The 4636-nt window shown below is 37.1% G+C and overlaps 1 pseudogene; it reads left to right on the forward strand.

Moving 5' to 3' along the window:
- The first annotated feature begins 3315 nt into the window (after positions 1-3315).
- LOC144243402 (small ribosomal subunit protein eS27-like pseudogene) lies at positions 3316-3574 on the forward strand (annotated as a pseudogene).
- The last annotated feature ends 1062 nt before the right edge of the window (positions 3575-4636 follow it).

The following is a 4636-nucleotide window of genomic DNA, read 5'->3' on the forward strand; positions in this document are numbered from 1 at the left end:
GCTAGTCATTCATTTCTTCACTTGACAAAGATATACCGAGTGCCAGCTCTGTGCCAGGCACTATTTCTTTACTGACAAGATGTATGTCTGGTCATGTGACTTAGCAATCTGGTAAGAGTACTCTGGAGTAGTTCCTTCTGTGATAATTAACTTTAAATAAAAATAAGTCATCCACATGAAAAGATGCTCAACATCACTCATCATCAGGAAAATACAAATCAAAACTACAATGAGATAGCACTTCAAACCTGTCAGGATTGGCAGTTGTTGGCAAGGGTGCAGAGAAAGGGGAGTCCTTTTGCACTGTTGGAAGGAATGCGAACAGAGCAACCACTCTGGAAAATAGTATGGAAGTTCCTCAAAAAGTTAAAAATAGAACTATCCTATGATCCAGCACCTGTACTATTTACCCAAAGAATACAAAAATACTAATGCTCCAGTGTTTATAGGAGCATTATCTACAATAGCCAAATTATGGAAACAGCTCAAAAGTCCATCAACTGATGAATGGATAAAGAAGAGGTGGTGTGTGTGTGTACATATATATATATATATACATATATATACACACACACACACATATATATATATGCTGAATAATATCCATGGTATGTTATTCAGCCACAAACATATATATACATATATGTATATGTACATACATATATATATATGTATGCTGAATAATGTTCCATACCATGGAATATTATTCAGCCACAAAAAAGAATGAAATCTTGCCATTTGCTACGACATGGATTGAGCTAGAGTATTATGTTAAGCAAAATAAGTCAGAGAAAGATAAACACCATATGATTTTACTCATATGTGGAATTTAAGAAACAAATGATCATAAGGAAAAAAGAGAGAGAGAGGCAAGCCAAGAAAGAGACTTTTAACTGTAGAGAACAAACTGATGATCACCAGAGGGGAGATGGGTGAGGGATGAGTGAAATAGGTGACTGAGATTAAGGAGTGCATTTGTCCTGATGAGTACTGGGTGATATTTGGAAGTGCTGAATCACTATACTGTATACTTAAAACTAATGTTACACTGTGTATTAACTAACTGGAATTTAAATTAAAAAAAAATAAGCCAGCCATCAAGCAATAATAATTTTAGAGAGTCATAAAAGGAAACGGGAAATGCATAATATCCAAGGACTATTCCCAGCATCGGTTTTCTTATTTGTGTGATTATGGGTTAATTAATGTATTTATTTGCTCTTTTCCTCAGAGTGAAGGAGTTCTTCCACATCAGAAGTAGAATATGATTCCTGTGGTGCTGCAAGAATGAATCAAACTATACAAATCCCTTCAGATAAATGCCAGGCCTATTATAAATATTTTTCAAATCCAGAAGACCCTGTAACTTCATTCATGAATTATCACTGACACATTCAAAATTATTTCTAAATTTTGTTTCTATGCTTTTGGTATACCTCTCTGTAAATGTAAGAGATAAAAAATTATGTTTTTTCTCATAAATATAAAAATCTTAAATGTACAGCCACAATTCCTGCCTTTATCTTTTTTTTTTTTAATGTTTTATTTATTTCTAGGAGAAAGAGAGAGACAGCGTGAGCAGGGGAGGGTCAGAGAGAGAGGGAGTCACAGACTGAAACAGGCTCCAGGCTCTGAGCTGGCAGTCAGCACAGAGCCCGACATGGGGCTCGAACCCACGAACCGGGAGATCATGACCTAAGCGAAAGTCGGACGCTTAACAGACTAAGCCACCCAGGCGCCCCAGCTACCTTTATCTTTTAATCCCTAGCCAATCTAATCCAGATTTGACTGCTCTCCTGGGGGCTATGTTTTCTACTCCAGGCATTTATTTTTTCTCAAAGAATGGGTCTTGCTGAAGACTCAGATGTGGATAAAGATTATTATACATCTAGGGGCTCCTGAGTGGCTCAGTCAGTTAAAGATCCAACTCCTGATTTCGGCTCAGGTCATGATCTCATAGTTCTTGAGACTGGGTCCTGATTCGGGCTCTGCACAGAGTGTGGAGCCTGCTTGGGATTCTCCTTCTCCCTCTGCTCTTCCCCTACTCATGTGTGCACACTGTCAAAATAAACATTAAAAAAGATTATTATATATCTAAAATTTCCTACACATGAAACGTTCCACATGGAAATTTGTTTTAAAGCTTCAGAATCATATTTCATTACTAGGTTAACACTTACCTGAGGAAAAGAGAAATATTCAACAGTATTAAGATAAGCTTGATAGGAAATGGTGGAAAGTCTCATCTTGAAGGGACACCATGGTGAGCCAACTCCAAATATCCTCAAAAGAAATTTTAAAGGAAATGCTTTAGTAAACCTGTACATATACATAAAAAATAGACTGGAAACAACTACGTACGTAAGGTGGAAATATGAAATTATCATATAAAACAGTAGTAAGTACATGTTTCCACCCACACATGCCAACTTTCAGTAATTATGTCAAGTAAACATCTACCTTCTCAGTAATTGTCAGAGAAAAACTGTCCTGTCAAGGCTTCTTTTTTTAAAAATATTTATTTTTGAGTGACAGAGAGACAGAACATGAGCAGGGGAAGGGCAGAGAGAGAAGGAGACACAGCATCTGAAACAGGCTCCAGGCTCTGAGCTGTCAGCACAGAGCCCGACGTGGGCTCGAACCCATGAACTGTGAGATCATGACCTGAGCCAAAGTCAGATGCTTAACCGACTGAGCCACCCAGTCACCCCATGTCCTGTCAAGGCTTTTTTTATGTTTCTCCTCCTATGCTGGAAATACATAAGTATGATGGATAAAAATTAACTTGCTAACAATGGAGAAGATAGGGATTTGAAATTTTAAACCAAGCATCCTTTGCAGAATCATTCCATCTTATGTCTCGGGTTTTTTAAAAATTTTTAAATCTTTATTTATTTTGAGAGAGAGAGAGAGAGAGCGCGCACAGGGGAGGGACAGAGAGAGAGGGAGACACAGAATCCAAAGCAGACCCCAGACTCTGAGCTCTCAGCACAGAGTCCGCCACAGGGTTTGAACTCATAAACTGTGAGATCATGACCTGAGTGAGCTGAGATTTGACGCTTAACCAACTGAGCCACCTAGGTGCCCCAAGGGAATTATATTATTTTTAAATGTTATTTTCCTTTTAGTAATCAAGGCAGTCCAAAAGAGAGCACTATTAGAGGCAGCACACCTGAGAAAGGGTTTTTGGGTTATAAGACAACTGAACATAGTGCTCTTCATCTGAAGGTCAGTGGATATCTTACTAAGTTTCCTTTAACATTACAACTTCAGGCCTTAAAGATTGGGACTGGCTAGGATTGCAAAAGGATCAACATGCCTTTGGCTAGAGATTTACTACACTGTCCTTGGAAGAAGAAAAGAACAAAACATAAAAAGAAATGGTTAGTTCAAAGTCCAGACTTCTATTTTATGGATGTAAAATGTCTAGGTTGCTACACGATTATCACAGTTTTCAGCCATGCTCAGATGGTTCTTTGTGTTCAAAGGCTGTTCAACAGCGTTGGGCCGGCCAGCAGGAGGGAAGGCCAGACTCCCAGAAGGGTGCTCATCTAAAAGAAAGCAACACTCATGATCCACACAGCCTCTTGAACTCGTGTTATATTGCAGAAAGCCTTATCAGTAATTTGAGTCACTCTACCAATATTAGCAAATTATGTTTAATTTTGTAAGGTATACAACAGTGACCTCCTATTTTGGTGTCAGTTTTTCAATAAAGTTTTGATTATGGGCAAAAAATACTTAAAATTACAACCTAAACAACCAAATCTTAACTTAAAAAGGAAGGAAAACCCATAATCTAACTGCCTAGTCAAATTATTATCAGTTTTTCTGTGTCTTTTATCTGTTTTACAAAAATAATAAGTACTATAATTGTAGGACAGATAAGAGTTTGTATTTTTTTCTATTAATACTGCGACAAACACTTCCCTTTCAGTGAGTATATCATACTCTCATAATAATTTCTTAACTATTTCTGTTATTGTAAATGAACACTTTCTAATTTTTGCTACTGTGAGTAATATTACAATACCTTTTTGTATGATTATAACTTCTTTTTTTAGTGGAGACGTTATTCCTTTAGGGAGAAATTGCCAAGTGTGAGATTACATGGTCAACGCCTATGAATATTTTTATGGCTGTGAAATGTGTTGCCAAATTGCTTGCTAAAAGGGTTGTACCAAATGCAAGTTGGCTTTTAAAGGTCAGACTTATTTTGATACAAGATCAACATATGTGTTATATTAAACTGACCACTCATCTAGCTGGCGAGAAACAAAACATATCATTTCCTGATATATAGAATGAGAATGTAATTCAGGAATCATGTCAAAGTCTGCTATATTGTGAGTGGGCTAGGCAATCAGAAACCTCAGTTCATTTTGGTCATAATTATAAACTGGATCGCTTCTAGAAGTCATACTTTGGACAAGCTATAGAGAAGATAATCTCAATGCTTCCTTTTGCCTCAGCACACATGGGAGGACTGAGGCCATCATTTTACTTATTTATATGCATAGTGAGCTCAATTTTATTTTGTAATTTCCTTCATTTGAGAGGATTAAGAATGAAGATGGTAGTTCCCAAACTCCCTGGAAACAATGTAATTTCCCTTTCAATAAATAAGGCAGATTCT

The sequence above is a fragment of the Crocuta crocuta genome, unplaced genomic scaffold (assembly GCF_008692635.1).
Source record: "Crocuta crocuta isolate KB4526 unplaced genomic scaffold, BGI_CrCroc_1.0 scaffold587, whole genome shotgun sequence".
In the NCBI taxonomy this organism is placed as follows: domain Eukaryota; kingdom Metazoa; phylum Chordata; class Mammalia; order Carnivora; family Hyaenidae; genus Crocuta; species Crocuta crocuta.